General features: G+C 37.0%; 1 pseudogene; it reads left to right on the top strand.

The window, feature by feature from the left end:
• The first annotated feature begins 6,803 nt into the window (after positions 1-6,803).
• Positions 6,804-8,662, top strand: LOC100672874 (olfactory receptor 4F3/4F16/4F29-like; annotated as a pseudogene).
• The last annotated feature ends 9,552 nt before the right edge of the window (positions 8,663-18,214 follow it).

Below are 18,214 nucleotides of genomic sequence, written 5' to 3'. Positions count from 1 at the left end.
CAACAGCCACCAAAGCTGACTTGGGGGCTGGGGGCATGGTAAAATATACACAAATACTTAGCTTTTGCTGAGATGGCCAGTCTTTACTGGTTCAGGAGGTTAGAGTAGGATTTGGGGCTGGCTCCTTCTCCCTGAGGAAACTGCAACCAAGCGCTACCATCCGCTCTCTGCAGCTGCTCCCTGCAATGATGCCCGAGGGATCGTGGCGATCCAGGTCTGGTAACTCCTCTCCACTTCTGAACCATCTCTCCCTCTCCCTGACACTCAGTCCATTTTCTAACATTGCCGTTGATGTTCAGGGCTCCTAACTTGTCATAAATATAATTGTTTCACTTGTTTTTTCAGGTCTTTGTTGTAAGAATAATTGCAGGAAGCGTCTGGGTATTCCACCATCTTGGCCCCCCCTCCCTAAATAATTTATGATCAATTGGTAAATACTTTATTGGTTTCTGTTTTAAGGTCTGGCCACTGGAGTGAACCTCTATAAAGTGAAATCTTTGTTTAAAAATGAAGTACTTGGGTATATTTTCCTACCATTTATCTATGCAAAAGTTAAACACATTGACTTTTAATGATGATCGCTATGAATAAAATAAAATTATTTTATCGTTATTTGTCTATTTTGAAATATTACTTCTAATATTTGTAAAGTGACCAACAAGATTGCACAGTTATTAAACAGAAAATATTCCACTCTCATTTTCCTCTTTGCCTCTAGGGCCTTATTATGGTTTTTAGAACCTTTTGTTGTTTTGGTCAAACTAAACTGGCCTCTAGGAGCTAAGTCCCTTGACCTCTGAGCTCCTTCTAAACTCATATCTTTGCAGCATACCTTGGTCACTGTCCTATAGAGCTGTTACTTAGCTTCATTTCCTTCAATTGAAAGAGTTTTTGTGATACTTTTTCTTTGGAGAACACAGACAAAATTCAGACTCCAGGAAGATGCTCTACTCTATTTACAGGTAAAATGGAAGAATGGAAATAAATTTAACAATAGGAAGAGTAACTGTAATGTCATTCATGTTTCCATTGTTGGGATTGCTATGGATGTGAATCATTTCCTAAAGGGTTTGAGTGTTTTCTTGAAGCAGAGCAGACAGCCTCTGGGATAAGAATTGAATAGTATAGGAATAAAAGGGTATTGAATTACTGGAAAATGTTATCTGACCTTGACTTTTAACTAAAACAATAATGTACCTACAGTAATGTGAAAAACCTTGGAAAATGTCAAATGGCTTTTTAATGTTTTGGATTCGTCCAGATTGTGATTTAATCACTCTGTTACTGCTAATGGCTCTGCCACTTGATAAACAGGCAAGACATACTAATGACACATGAAAATAAAAATAATGAAAAACAAGGATTATTGTATTTTTCTCTCTGTTAACTTTTCAAGACAACTCCAAAATAGATGAGGCATAAACTGATTATCTTCTGTGAAAAGGAAGCCAAATTTATTCAAAACTCATCAAGTGGGTAAGTTGGAGAAGCATTTTATTGAAACCTGAATAGAGAAAAAAGACCTGGAGATCAAAAAATCCAAAATAAATACATAAATTCCAATGTAATGTCATTTTGTTGTAGGATGTGGAAAGTAAAAAACAAAACAAAATGAAACTTCCAGGAGATCAGATTAGCTCCCCTCATCTCTTAAGTGCTTTAAACTTTGAGAGTTTTTGTATTAATTTTGTCTTTAAACTGTAAAGTACAATTAAAAAGGGTTTGAAGAAGTTTGAGGAATGCTTTATTTTTTGTGAGTGTAGGTGGATAAGAAAAAGATCGTAAGAAGAAATATGAAGGGTACTTTGTTGATTTTGTAAAAAAAAAAAAAAAAATGCTAAGGGTACCTTAATTTGTTGAATTATGTGCATAAAAAGTAATTTGAAAGGGATATTGGAATTTATTTATATTACATACAGTTATAAAAAATAAAAGAGACACATGGTGTCTATGAGTTGGAGCTAACTCCAGGTAGCTAAAAACTTCAAAAACTTCTTCCAAAAAAACAGTTGCTGTCAAGTCGATTCTTACTCATAGTGACCATGTAGGACAGAGTAGAACTGCCCCGTAAGGTTTCCAAGGCTATCATCTTTGCAAAGATTATCACAAAAGACTGCCACATCTTTCTCCTGAGGGGAAGCTGGTGGATTTGAACCTCCTGTTTTTTTCAGTTAGCGGCCAAACACTTAGACACTGTGCCACCAGAGCTCCTAAAGAACCTCTGACTTAATTTGAAATAAAGATTGTCTTTCTTGTTCTCATTATACACATCATTTCTTCTCAGTTTTTCGTTTTCGTAGCTTTTACTTTTTCTTTCTCCTCAATTATACTTCTCTTTCACAATCCCCTCTTTTCTATTTTTTCTTTCTACAACTATACACAGTTTCTTCATTTATCAGGCAGAGTTTCATAATTTCAACCATCTTCTAGTTACATCCTTTCCTATTTTTGTTGTGCTGTGGTTTTATAAATACATTGTTTGCTATACCTAATTACTATTTTAGAGGGAGCTCTGGTCTCGAAGTCATGGAGAGCTATGGCTGCTAACCAAAAGGTTGGCAGTTTGAATCCACCACTACTCCTTGCAAACTCTATGGGGTAGTTCTACTCCTGTCCTGTAGGGTCACGATGAGTGAGAATCGACTCGACAGCAACAGGGTTTTATCAATATTTTCAGAAGCCCTAGTGGCACGGTGGTTAAATGCTTGGCTGCTAACTGAAAGATTGGCAGTTTGAACCCGCTAGCTACTCTTCGGGAGAAGTATGGCAGTCTACTTTCTTAAAGATTTACAACATTACTCTGTGGGGTACTTCTACCCTGTCCTATAAAATGACTATGAGTTGAAATTGATTTGACAGCCGTGAGTTTGGTTTGGTTTTATCAGTTTCAATATTAATCTTATTTTTATATCTTGGAGGCTGCTGTTATTATGTCTGGGTCATAATTTCCACAAGATTGAATCCTTTAACTAATTTTTGATGAATGTAACATTTTTAATGTGTCCCCTCTCCCCACATTTTTTGTTCTTAGCATTGTGTTAGCAGATGAGTTATAAAGAGGGATAATACACAGTTCCTTCCCTGAAGCTATATACATATAACAACAATAACAAAAAGCTCCTTGCCGTTGAGTCAGTTTCAACTCATAGCGACCCTATAGGACAGAGTAGACAGAGTAGAACTGTCCTATATATTTTCAAGGAGTGGCTGGTGGATTTGAACTGCTGATCTTTTGGTTAGCAGCCAAATGCTTAACCACTGTGCCACCAGGCCCCCCTGTTAAAACTAACTATAATGTTATGTGGTAAGTACTATGTTGGGCATGGATAAAGTGCTATGAATGGAAACATAGAAGAGGAAAGTTCAGATTCTCATGAAGGGAAGTGGAAGCAGGGAAATGAAATCCAAACATTATAGTATGTGTCCCTCAAAAATGTGTGTCAACTTGGCTAGGCCATGATTCTCACCATTGGGTGATTTTCCACCATTTTGTCATCTGATGTGATTTTCCTATGTGCTGTAAATCCTACCTCTATGATGTTAATGGGGGCAGGATTAGAGGCGGTTGTGTTCATGAGGCAGTTATGTTCACGAAGCAGGACTCAGTCTACAAGATTAGGTTGTGAATCCCTTGGGAGATATAAAAAGAGAAGTTAGCAGAGAGAGATGGGTTCATCATACCACAAAGAAACAAGAACCAGGAGGATGGCACATCCTTTGGACTTGGGTTCTCTGTGCTGAGAGGCTTCTAGACCAGGGGAAGATTGGTGACTAGGATCTTCCCCCAGAGCCAACAGAAAAAGAAAATCTTCCCGTGGAGCTGGTATCCAGAATTTGGACTTGCAACCTCCTAGACTGTGGAGAATAAATTTCTCTTTGTTAAAGCCATGCCTCCACTTGTGGTATTTCTGTTATAGCAGCACCAGATAACTAAGATAACATGTAATTTAACTCTGTCTTGAAGAATGGATTTTATTTCTCTTCCAGAGACAGAAGAGCAGCAGGTAGATGTGGTACAATGGGAGTTGGGGAAGAAGGACAAGTATGTCTAAAAGCATAGAGCCTGTGTTGTGTGTAGCATTTTCAGGTAATAAACAGGATTTTGGGGGTCATGTGGTGCAAGAAACAAAGTAGGAAAAATGTTGGAAATTAGTTCAGGAAGAACCAGATTCCAAGTAGCTTTGAATGCTTTACTGGAAGCTTGCAGTCATGTGGAGGCAAAAAGGACCTGTTAAACTATTAACACTATCTCAGATCTGTCTGCATGTGGATAGATGTTCTTTGGAAGAGAAAAAAAATAAAAGGAGAGAATCACGATGAAGTTTTGCAGTAGCCCTACTGAGGGCTGATGAGAGCAGGGACAGTGAGAAGAGAAAGGAGCAGGTACATGGCACGTGTGTTAAATTTAAAAAAGCATTGTGACATGTAACAATGATTTTAAAAAAGTACCAAAACAATATGATTGATACTGTGCACTTCACTTCCAGTTTAACACATGGATATTTGTCTTTTGTTTTAATTGGAAGTTTATATTTTTTGTAGTAAATTATTACAAATATACTCAAATCACTGTTCCTAACAAATTCTCCACTCTCCCTCCCCAAAGAAAGTCACTATTCTGAAGTTAGTGGGTATCTTTCCTGTTCAACTTTGCATATGTTTTCTACATATGTATATATTTATAATTAATATATAACAACTATTGATTCTTTAAAAATTACAAAAACTATAATATTTTATAATTTGATTTTTCATTCAATGTTACATTTTTGAGATTTATCCATGATGAGAAATGTAAATCCAGTTTACTCAGATTACTTTCCAAATAATTCATTCCATCATATTAATACATGATAACGTATTTATCTCTTCTTTTATTTTGGGCAGATAGGTTAATTCCATTACCAGATGCATTGCAGAGGAAGAACTAACTGCATATGATGACATACATTATTTCACATTCTCATAACTGCTCTGTAAGACATTAATCATTTCCATTTTACAGATGGGAAAAAGGGCTCACAGATGAAATGCATGTTACTCAAAACCACTAAGCATTTGGTGGCAGGATGTGATATATTGTTTTACAGATGCTAAAGCCTATATTCATTTCATTCTACCATGCAGCTTCCCTAAAAATAATAAAAATTGCTAGAAGATGTTGTAAGTGTGACAATAAAAATGAACCCAAAGAATGACACAATCACACACAAGAGTCTATCTTTAGTATCAAACTTCAGATAAGTCTAGCATCTCTGCATCCACATTGACATTGATGGTAAGATCTGTACAGTACGGCTGAAATGGTAGACTCATGCTCTTTACTGAGGACCTGTTATGATCCAGCACTCTTCTTGGCACTCTGGAGGTTATAAAGAAATATGATAGATGAAATAATTCTATGATTCATTTGAATTAAAAGTGAAACACTAGAAACAGAAAACAACTTGGGTTGGAGTAGTTAAGAATGATTTCCTGAAGGAGGTGAAACTTGAATACAGGCCACACTGAGGAGACTTACATGTGGTTAGCTGGAACTTCCTCAGAGATTTTAGTTCCCTCTGGAGAAAAGAACATTGATTGGAGCAGCTCTAACTGGCATTTTCTGGTATGAGTCTACTCAGAAGACCGTTTGCTCCAAAAAAGGAGTATGTGACCAGTTAGTATAAAACCAATGTTTTAGCAAGCTGTCAAGTTTCTTGGGAACACTGAGGTACATGAATTAATTGAAAGATAATTGTCAGGGATGGTTAATCATGGAGGCTAAACAGCAGTCACTGGTATGTCAATATATGACAGTCATTAGCTATAAAAGGGATCATATTTCTGGAACAATTTCAGTCATTGCCCTGTCACACATTTTTGGGCGGACTGAATATTTGGGAATTAGAGGTAAATGAAAGAAAAGTGGAAGTTTGGAACAGTACTGACCTTGTACAGGTCCCTGGGTGCTGCGAGTGGTTTGTACTTTACTACTAAACTAAAGGTTGATGGTTCAAACCCACCCACTGGTACTGCAGAATAAAGGCCTGGTGATCTGCCTCCATAAGATCACTACCAAGAAAACACCATGGAGCAGTTCTACTTGGTAACTCATGGGGCTGCCAGGAGTCAGAATCAACTTTATGGAAATGGGTTTACTAATGTTAGAGCCAGTGGTCCCGAGTTCTAATACTAGCTCTAACATTAAATGAATTTATGGTCCCGGTCAAGTTACTTAACATTACTTGGGTATTATTGCATGGAATGGGCTCACATGATTGTGTGGGTTGGCAAGTCCAACATTTTTAGGGCAGGCTTGTACGCTAGAAACTCAGATAGGACTTGATGCTACGGTCTTGAGGCAGAAATTCTTCTCTGGGAAACCACAGTTTCTGCTCTTAGAGTCTTCAACTGATTGGGTGACAACTCACATTGTTAATGGTAACTACCTTTATTCAAAATCAGCTGATTGGAGATTTTAACCACATCTGGAAAATACCTTCACAGCAGCAGCAAGATTAGTGCTTAATTAAATAAGTGGGTACCCACTTATTTAAAACCAAAAACCAAACCCAGTGCCATTGAGTCGATTCCGACTCATAGCAACCCTATAGGACAGAGTGGAACTGCCCCACAGAGTTTCCAAGAAGCACCTGGCAGATTCAAACTGCCGACCCTTTGGTTAGCAGCCGTAGCACTTAACCACTAAGCCACCAGGGTTTCCATTATTTTTTAATGTCCTAGATGTAGTATAGCCTTATGTTATACATAAGGTCTCCATGAGTCAGCACCAACTCAGTGGCAATCAACAATATACAGATAAATTGATAGAAGAAATTAACCATCAGGGGTGTTAAATGCAGAGTCAATTTGGTGGTAGAGAGCATCACCACATGGCAGCCACCAAATTCTCTGTGTGATCACAAGTTTAGGGTCCATGAGGATATAAGGCTGGATGAAATGCTAAAGTGCAGATGTTGTTGTTAGGGGTCCTCAGGTTTGTTCAGATTCACAGCGACCCTATGTACAACAGAACGAAACACTGCCTAGTCCTGCACCATCCTCACAATCCTCACTATTTTTCAGCCCATCATTGCAGCCACTGTGGACATAGGCTTTTGTAATTTTAGCCTTCTAATATATTAATATAATTCTCATAATTTGTATTTCTTTCTATTTTCCTCTTTTAGGTAGCACTGCTGGCAAAGCCAATGAATAGAGCAAATCACTCCGTGGTGTCAGAGTTTGTGTTCCTGGGACTCTCCAGTTCCTGGGAGATCCAACTTGTCCTCTTTGTGTTCTTCTCCATGTTTTATGTGGCCAGCATGATGGGAAACTCCCTCATTATGCTCACTGTGACTTCTGACCCACACTTACACTCCCCCATGTACTTTCTCTTGACCAATCTCTCCTTCATTGACCTGGGTGTTTCTTCGGTCATTTCTCCCAAGATGATTTACAACCTTTTCAGAAAGTGCAAAGTCATCTCCTTTGGAGGCTGCATTGCTCAGATCTTCTTCATCCATGTCATTTTTGGTGTGGAGATGGTGCTGCTCATAGCCATGGCCTTTGACAGATATGTGGCCATTTGTAAACCTCTCTACTATGTGACCATCATGAACCCACGAATGTGCATCTTCTTTTTAGTGGCAGCCTGGATGATTGGACTTATACACTCTGTGGTTCAATTGGCTTTTGTAGTAAATTTACCCTTCTGTGGCCCCAATGTGTTGGACAGCTTTTACTGTGACCTTCCTGGACTCATCAAACTGGCCTGCACAGACACCTACCAACTGGAGTTCATGGTCATGGCCAACAGTGGATTCATCTCTGTGGGCTCCTTCTTCATACTGATGGTTTCCTATATCGTCCGTCATCATTGTCACTGTTCAGAAACACTCTTCAGCTGGTTTATCCAAGGCTCTGTCCACACTTTCAGCTCATATCACTGTAGTAGTTTTGTTTTTTGCTCCTTTGATATTCTTCTATACATGGCCGTCTCCCTCCATACACCTGGATAAGTTTCTGGCCATCTTCGATGTAGTTCTCACCCCTTTCCTGAATCCTATTCAGGAATCAAGAAATGCAGGTGGCAATTCGGAGAGTGTGCAGTCAGCTAGTGAGTTACAGGAAGATCTCTTAAGTGATTAACCTTATTGTGAAGAGTCATCATTGACTACTGAAGCTCTTTTTTGATGATCGATCTCATAGAGAAGCTTCTCTTTGCCCTATATTATCTTGACAGTTTGACTGAGTCTTTTGGTTCTTTCAGTTAGGAATGAGTGACACCCCTTTTTGAAAAGAGAAAAGGAGTTACATATAAAGAATTTATGAAACAAAAATGATAATAATCCAGTGTTTAAATCCTAAGGAATTATATCTATAAGAAGTAATCAATAGAAATACAAAAGAGAGAAATCTTCTTTAAAGGCTTCAGAACAGGGAGCTATCTCCCCATCTCTTTTTATACAGTAATCTCTCTCACAGACAGAAACTTCTGGTAGCACTAAATGGAGAATTTGCTAATAGAGGATTGAACTGCATCCTTTAACTGTAATCTGCTGTTGCCCTCCCTCCCATGCCCCACTTTGGGTCTCTGCCAGGGCTGTATAAAGAGGGCAGAACCTCTAAGAGCTCACATACAGGAGTCCAATGAGTACATTACATACCTGGGTGCAAACTCTGTAAGGTGTCTTGGAATACAAAGGGAAACTAAGAACATTCTGTGCTTTTTCACCCTGATCGGCAGCTTGCTACTTAAACCCATTATATTTTCCTTTTCCTCCTATTTCTGCCTTCTCCTCTTCCTTCTTCCTTACCATGAGTTGCGAGGCTTTTCTTTATTTCCCTCCCTCTTTTGGATTTTCTTTCCTTTCCTTGTTCCTTTTCCCTCTTTATTCTTCTCTCCTTTCCCTTCTCTCTTTATTCCTGTCCCTTTTAAATTGCCTTTTTTTTTCTTTTTTAGAGTTATTAACACTGTTTATTGGCAGGCTTCTTGTTCTAATGGACTTGTATGTGTTGGTAACAAGTCCTCAGTTGTGGAGTGTGAGTGAGGGAAGAGTGGATAACTGGTAAGGGGAGAGTCACGTAAAGCAGTGGCTTTCACAGTTTTTGTCAGTGATCCACGGTAAAGAACATAGTGAACTGTCTCCTTTCCCACACACATACACAATCTGAACAAAGTTTCACATAATAATACTTGTCTTTATGAAGTTTTCTCTTCTTTTTAAATTTTTTCTTTACTTTTGTTCTCTCTTTGTTTTACTTCTTAAAAACTCTGGTCAGCACCCATTCAATTGAAGGCACCGTTGGGCAAGTGCATAAATTATATCTTGTTTCTCTTTGCTTTATGGTGGGTAAAGAGATCAGCAAGTTAGAAAACAGTCAGCTGCTAACTTACAGAAAATATATTTGTTGGGGTAAATGATTGAGGGGCTCAGTGGGCAAAAGCAAGTGTTGAGCTCTCTGATAAATTCCTGCAGGCCATAGTTATGATAGAATTTTCTGTTTATCTCCTATAAGCAGCCCCTCTGCCTTCACTATGGTCTCCTAAATCTCTCTGGTCTCCTTATCCATTTTATTATTTTTCTGAATTTAAGTTCTGATTCTGGGAAGGCAAATCAAAAGAGCTATTAGAAAGACTGGTTACTTGTATAAGATGGTAGTGTAAGTATTACAGGTGTCTGAGAGCAAGAATAGTTGTAGTGTAGCTACCTATTTACCTAAGTGTCATGGATTAAATTGTGTCCCTCCCTCCGCCACCAAAATATGTGTCAGGTTAGGCCATGATTCCCAGTATTGTGTGGTTGTTGTCCTCCATTTGGTGATTGATGTAATTTTCCCATGTAGTGTAAATTCAATCTCAGACTGTAGTTAATGAGGCAAGATTAGATTATGTTAAAGAGGATTAGATTGGGATGTAATGTAAAGGGATTCAATGTAAAGGTAGTTTCCCCGGGGTGTGGCCTGCATCACCTTTTCTCTTGTTAGATGCCATTGAGTTGGTTTCAACTCATAGCCACCATATGCACAACAGAACCAAACACTGGCTGGTCCTGAGCCATCCTTACAATCGTTGTTACACTTGAGCTCATTGTTGCAGCCACTGTGTCAATCCACCTTGTTGAGGGTCTTCCTCTTTTCCGCTGACCCTGTACTCTGCCAAACATGATGTCCTTCTCCAGGGACTCATCCCTCCTGACAACATGTCCAAAGTATGTAAGACGCAGTCTCGCCATCCTTGCTTCTAAGGAGCATTTTGGTTGTAGTTCTTCTAAGACAGATTTGTGCATTCTTTTGGCAGTCCATGGTATATTCAGTGTTCTTCACCAACACCACAATTCAAAGGTGTCAACTCTTCTTCTGTCTTCCTTGTTCATTGTCCAGCTTTCATGTGCTTTTCTCTTATAGGATGTAAAAGATTAGGGAAGCAATCAGAGCGTGTCCTTTGGTGCCAGGGTTCCTGTGAGTTGAAGCTCTTAGTCCAGGGGAAGATTAATGATAAGGGCCTTCCTCCAGAGCCAACAGAGAAAGCCTTCCCCTGGAGCTGACAACCTGAATTTGGACTTCTAGCCTCCTAGACTGTGAAAGAATAAACTTCTGTTTGTTGAGACCACCCATTTGTGGTATTTCTGTTATAGAAGCACTAGATAACTAAGACACTGAGTGACAATATAAATCAAATAAAAATAGCAGAAAAAATTTTGCCTCTTTTATAGGTAATTAACTATTTCATTTAAATAATAAAGCACATCAAGTCAGATAAATCACAAAATATTATTCCTGTGAGTTGCAGAATCTCTGCTAACTAGGAAGATTACACAGAAGGCAAAGAATAACATTTATTGCCTCTTAAGAGCAGGATAAATACACCAAGATAAATTTGTGATGCTATTATAACAGATGGAAAACCAAGTCTTGCTTTAATATGATTTTTGGCCCTAAAGCATTCCTAAGATTTTAATAAAATAAACCCATTAAAGCTAGGCTGTGCAAATTTTGTCCAAATTTTAACACATTTCATTAGTTCTTTTCAAATTCATTATTCAAAGCTACTATAAACCAAAACCAGTTGATTTTGATTCATCTTAACTGCATGTGTACTAGAGTGCAACTGTATTTTATAGAATTTTCTATGATTAATTTTTTGGAAGTGGATTGTCAGTTCTTTATTTCATGGTACCTCTGGGTGAACTCAAACTGCCAATCTTTCGTTTAGCACCCAAGTGCATTAACTGCTTACACCACCCAGAGATTCTAAGCCAAGGCAAATAGAGTTTTCTTCCTAAAAATCTTCTATAGCTTTCTATATCCATTCATTTTTCTTTTTTACTATCTCCTCCCACATTCTGCAATAACTAGACTTTTTATCTTAGGATAAGTCTACTCTTATCCAGATATTACCTTGCATGCTCAGTCTTATTTCTTGGCTACTATTTATTACTTCTAGTGTAGTCTCAATTATCTATATTAGTCATGACTTAACTAACATAACTAACTTCTATTTTACAGACAGAACCTGAAAGTTGGTAGTTGAGAATTGTCTGTCATATAGAATTATCTTAGTAAACCAGCTTCCTTAGTTGTCTAGTGCTGCTATGACAGTAATACCATAAGTGGATGGCTTCAAAAAAGAAAATTTATTCTCTCCCAGTCTAGTAGGGAAGACGTCCAAATTCAGGGCATCAGCTCCAGAAGGCTTTCTCTTCCTGTTGGCTTTGGGTGAAGGTCCTTCTTGTCAACCTTCCCCTGGTCAAGGAACTTTTCAACACAGGGACCCCAGTTCCAAAGGACACACTCTTCTGACACTACTTTCTTGATGGTATGAGATCCCTGTGTCTCTTGGCTTGCGTCTCTCTTTTATATCCCAAAAGAGATTGGCTCAAGACTTAATTCAATCTTATAGGTCAGCATAACGAGACCTTTTATACTATATTTGAACTATAGTATAAAATCCACTGCCCAAGTCCCAGACTAAGCAATGAGTATCACATAAGTGGGGTAGATTCAAATTATCACAACCAAGGAGCTGAAACCAGAACCAACCCTGAAACCACTAACAATAGAAAGTGCAATAGAACTATGACCTGAACCTAACTGATTGCCTATTGAAACAAAAAACAATAAAAGATTCTCCAGGAAATTTTGACAGCACCCAGAGTTTCACAACATAATATTCAAAATGTCCAAGTAAAATCTGAAATTACTTTACATGCAATCATGAAAACCTGAACAAACCCCAGAGAAAATGATAATCAACCGATGACCATCCTAAGATGAATGAGGTGCTGAAACTGTCAAATACTCCAACGCAACTAATATTACTATGATTCATGAGCAAAGAGAAAGACACTTTAAATTAATAGAAATATAGACGTTCTCAGCAGAGATATAGAAACTACAAAAAAGAAAGACATGGAAACTGTAGAACTGAAAATACAGTATGTGAAATAAAAAAATGCACTGAATGGGTTCAATAGCAGATAGAAATGACAGAGAAAAGAAGTGGTGAACTCGAAGATTTATCATTAGAAATTGTCCACTCTGAAGAGCAGAGATTAAAAATGCTCACTGTGAAGCACAGAGATCCAAAAGATGTAAAAGAGATGTGAAAAACAACATAAAAAGGACTAAAATTCCTGCCATAGCATTCCAGAGAGGGGAAAGAGATTTGTATAGAAAAGTATCTTTGAAGAAATAATAGGAAAAAAGTCCCAAATTTATTGAAGGACATAAATTTAATGATTTAAGAAGCTCAGCAAAATCATGTAGGATATATTCAAAGAATATAATGTGATACACTGCCCAGAATCATTATAATAAAACTTCACAAAACTAAAGGCAAAGAAAAGTATTGAAAGAAGCTGAAGAAAACAGAAACACTACATATGGATAATAATCACGACATCAGTAGATTTCTCAGTAAATAAAAATATGGAGGCCAGAAAACAGTGAAACTTCAGAAATGAATGAACAGGAAGCTCTTGGTAAATATATAAGGGTTCCCTCTAAAATATGTTTGAATGTCATCTTAGTCATCTAGTGCTGCCATAACAGAAATACCACAAGTGGATGGCTTTAACAAAGTGAAATTTATTTTCTCACAGTTTAGTAGGTTACAAGTCCAAATTCAGGGCATCAGTTCCAGGGGAAGGCTTTCTCTTCTCTGTCAGGGAAGGTCCTTGTCCTCTATTGTCCCCTGATCGGGGAGCTTCTCAGGTGCAGGGACCCCATGTCCAAAGGATGAGCTCTGCTCCTGGTGCTGCTTTCTTGGTGGTATGAGGCCCCCAACTCTCTGCTTGCTTCTCTTTCCTTTTATCTCTTAAGAGATAAAAGGTGGTGCAGGCCACCCCTCAGGGAAATTGCCTTTACATGGAATCAAGGAGGTGACCTAAATAAGGGTGGTGTTACAATTCCACCCTAATCCTCTTAACATAAAATTATAATCACAAAATGGAGGACAACCATACAATACTGGGAATCATGGCCTAACCAAGCTGATACACACATTTTTGGGGGGACATAATTCAATCCATGACAAATGTTAAAGACAAACATTATAACATTGTATCATGAGATTTTCAGGGGTGGAATTTTCAGATCACAGAATTTATAGACGTAATACTTATGATGACTATAAAATAAAGTAGGGAAGGTAAAGACAACTATATGGTTGTAAAGTTGTTACATTTGTTTACAATGGTAAAATATGAACTCTAAGTAGACTGTGAAAGGTTAAGTATGCATATTGTAATCCCTAGAGAATCACTAATACGGAAACAATAACAACAAGAAATATATCCAAATAGCTGATACAAAAACTTAAATCAAATCCTAAAATTTAATCAAATAATTCAAAAGATGCAAGAAAGGGAAGAAGGGAGCAAAACAGAAGGGAAAAACATAAGTGGTAAAATGGAAGATCTAAATGCAACCATATTAATAATTGGCCTAAACACAGCAATTGAAGAGAGATTTTCATGTGGAAATAAAAGAAGATCCAATTAAATGCTGTCGCCAAGAAACCCATTTTAAATATAAAGAAATAGGTTGAAAGTAAAGGATTAGAAAATATATCATGCAAAAGCTAATCAAAAGAAAATGGGAATGGTTATATTAATATTAAACATAGTAGACTTCAAAATAAAGAATCTAGAAATAAAAATGGACATTACACACTTGTAAATGGGTCAATTCACCAAGAAGACATAAAAATCATAAATATGTATACTCTTAATTAGAGATGCAAAACAAGTAAGGCAAAAATTGATAGAACTACAAGGAGGAATAGGCAAGTATACTTGGAGACTTGGAACTGACAGAGCAAATCCACACAAAATCAGTTAGAATATAGAGGACCTAACTAACACTATCTACCAACTTGATCCAAAAATCATTTATAGAACACTCTATCGAATAACTGCAGAATTCATTTTTTTTTTCAAGTGCACATGGACCATATTCTGGGACTTTTAGCAAACCTTATCAAAATTAACTAGTAGTGGCCCCAAATTAAAAAACAATAATAATTGAAATAAAAAAAAAAAAAGAATTCTTTGACAATAGCAGAATTAAAACTAAAAATAAGGAATAGAAAGATATCTGGAAACTGTACAAAGATTTCAAAATTAAACAATAAACTCCAAATAACACGTGTGTCCAAAGGAAGTCATAAGGGAAATTAGAATATATTTTGACTTGAATAAAAGTGAAAATGCAATTAAAATTCATGGGATGCAATTAGAGCAATACTTATAATATTAAATGCTATTGTTAGAAGATAAGGAAGTTACTAAATCAATACTCTTTCACCTTAAGAAATTAGAAAAAGAAAGGAAAAGTAAATACAAGCAAACAGAAGAAAAGAAATGGTAATACCAAAAATTTGAAAATAGAAAAATCTATAAAGTGATATCACTGAAATCTAAAGGTGGTTTTTTGGAAGAGATGAAAAAAATTGAGACACCTGTAACAAGACTGACCAAGAATAAAAGAGAAGACTAAATTGCCATTATCAGAAATGAAAGATGTGACCTTAATACACACTCTACATACACTAAGAATATAATAATGAAATACTGAAAGTAACCTGTGCCCATAATCTTGAAAAATTAATGTTCTAATACCTAGGAAGGCAAAAACTACCAAAGCTCACTTAAGAAGAAATAGGTAACTCAGTATTATATCTGTTAAGGAAATTGAATTCCTAGTTAAAAGCCTTCCAACAAAGAAAACTCCAGGCCCAGATGATTTCATTGGCAAAGTCTATCAAACATTTAAGCAAGAAATAACATCAATTATCCCAATGTTTTTCAGAAAATAGAAAGAAGGAAAGACTTCTCAATTCAAAATACGAGGCCAAAATCGCCCTGATATCAAAACTGTACAAAGACATTACAAGAAAGAAGACTACAGGCCAATATCCATGATGACCACAGACTCAAAAATACTCAACAAAATATTGGCAAATCAAATTCAGACTTGCATAAAAAAAGATAAATACATCACAACAAAGGAGGCATTATCCAAGGAATGCAATGCTAGTTCAACAATTAAAAACCACTCAATAGAATAAAAAAGTAAAACCACGCAATTGTCTTAATAGATGCTGAAAAAGCATTTGACAAAATTTAGTATCTATTCATCATAAACACTCTCAGCAAAAGGAATAGAAAAGAATTTCCTTAATATGACCAAAGGCATCAACAAAAAACCTACAGCTAACATCATACTCAATGATGGACTGAGTGCTTTCCCCTAAGATTGAGAACAAGGCAAGAGTATCTATTTTTACCACTTGTATTTATCATTACCACCACCTGTCTGTCAGTTTGTTGTATTGTGGGGGCTTTAATTTTGCTGACGTAGTTGCCTGAGATTTGCATTCAAGATCACAGGTGTTTCATTATATATGTTGGATAACACTGTGGCTGTTCTGTAATTTAAGGAATTTGGTATAGGAGAAAGAGAAGAAAAATTTGAGAAGGTTGTAAATCATATACAGCCCAATCTCTTATTACCTGTGTAATTATGGAAGAAAAATCATATGTCTGAGATTTTGAGGTAATAACACCACCAGCTTCAGTGTGTCATCTGGCTTTTAAAGGGGATGGTGTGATGATTCAATAGAATATGTATATTAAGTGTTGTTACTAAAGTCACTTTAAATCTCTTTTCTTAATACATTCTCTCTGCTTTTCTCATGGCATATTGTAAGATTTTACCTTCATGTATTCTTCTGTATTCTTTCTATATATTCTATATTTAACTAGAATATTATTATGGTAATCAATTTTTTTTTCTTTTTTTTTAATCAACATAGCCACCACAGGTCTATCAGTTTCTCATATTGTGGTGGCTTGGGTGTTGCTGTGATGCTGGAAGCTATGCCACTAGCATTTCAAATACCAGCAGAGTCAAGCATGGTGAACAGGTTTCAGCAGAGCTTTCAGACTAAGACAGACTAGAAAGAAAGGCCAAGAAGTCTACTTCTGAAAAAATTGTCCAGTGAAAACCTTAGGAATAGCAGTGGACCATTGTCTGATATAGTGCCAGAAAATGAGCCCCTTGGATTAGAAGAAACACAAAACTTGACTGGGAAAGAGCTGCCACCTTAGAGTCAACCTCAATGATATAGATGGAGTAAAGCTTTAGGAATGTTCATTTGCTGATGTGGCATGACTCAAAATGAGAAGAAACAGCTGCAAAGATCCACTAAAATAGGAAGGTGGAATATATACAGTGTCAATCTAGGAAAATTGGACATCATTAAAAATGAAATGGAACACATAAAGATCTATATTCTAGACATTATTGAGCTGAAATGGACTGGTATTGGCCATTTTGATTCAGATAATCATATGGTCTACTATGCCAAAAATGACAAATTGAAGAGCAATGACATCGTGCTCATGGTCAAAAAGAACATTTCAAGATCTCTCCTGAAGTACAGTGCTGTCAGTGATAGGGTAATATCCAAATGCCTACGAGGATGACCAGTTACTATGATTATTATGCAAATTTGTGCAACAACCACTCAGGCCAAAGAAGGGGAAATTAGAGGTTTTTACCTACTTCTGCAGTCTGAAATTGATCAAACATGCAATCAAGATGCATTGAGCATTACTGGCACTTGGAGTGTGAAACTTGGAAACAAAGAAGAAGGGTTGGTAGTTGTCAAATATGGCCATGGTGTTAGAAATGACACTGGAGAGTGCATGATAAAATTTTGCAAGACCAGCAACTTATTCATTGCAAATACCTTTTCTTTCAGTGAAATAAATGGCAACTATACACGTGGACCTCACCTGGTGGAAAACACAGGAATTAAATTGACTACTTCTGCAGAAACAGACAACGGAAAAGCTAAATATCGTCAGTCAAAACAAGGCCAGGAGCTGACTGCATAACAGACCATCAACTGCTCATGTGCAAATTCAAATTGAAGCTGAAGCATATTAAAACACATCTCTCATAGCCAAAATATGACCTTGAGCATATCCATATGAAATTAGAGACCATCTCAAGAATGGATGTGACCTATTGGACACTAATGACTGAAGACTACAGAAGTTGTGGGATGACATCAAGGATATCATACATGAACCAAGCAAGAGGTCATTAGAGAGACAGGAAAGAAAGAAAAGACCAAAATGAATGTCAGAAGAGACTCTGAAAGTTGCTCCTGAACATAGAGTAGCTGACACAAATGGAAGAAATGATTAAGTAAAAGAGCTAAAGGGAAGAATTCAAAGGATGGCTTGAGAAGACAAAGTGTTACAATGAATGTGCAAAGACCTGAAGTCAGAAAACAAAAAGGGAAGGACATGCATTTCCCAGATGAAGATGGTAGGGTATAGCTATCAATGGAAGGGGAAAAGTGACTCAGGGAAGGTAAAAATTATTATAGAGGTTTTTTCTTACTTGAAACATAAATTAATACCCTTCGCTTAGGTATTTTTTATACCCACTTATACAAGTGGATGTTGCTTTTGTTGTTGTTAGGTGCCCTTGAGTCGGTACGTACAACAGGACAAAATGCTGTATGATTCCGGGCCATCCTCACAATCATTATTATGCTTTTAGCCTATTGTTGCAGCCACTGTGTCAATCCATCTCATTGAGGGTCTTCTTCTTTTTTTGCTGATCCTCCACTTTACCAAGCTTGATGTCCTTCTCTAGGAATTGGTCCTCCTAATAACATATCCAAAGTACATGAGATGAAGTCTCATCA

Source organism: Loxodonta africana, chromosome 10 (genome assembly GCF_030014295.1).
Source record: "Loxodonta africana isolate mLoxAfr1 chromosome 10, mLoxAfr1.hap2, whole genome shotgun sequence".
Lineage (NCBI taxonomy): Eukaryota > Metazoa > Chordata > Mammalia > Proboscidea > Elephantidae > Loxodonta > Loxodonta africana.
This window is presented reverse-complemented; position numbering and strand designations above follow the sequence as displayed.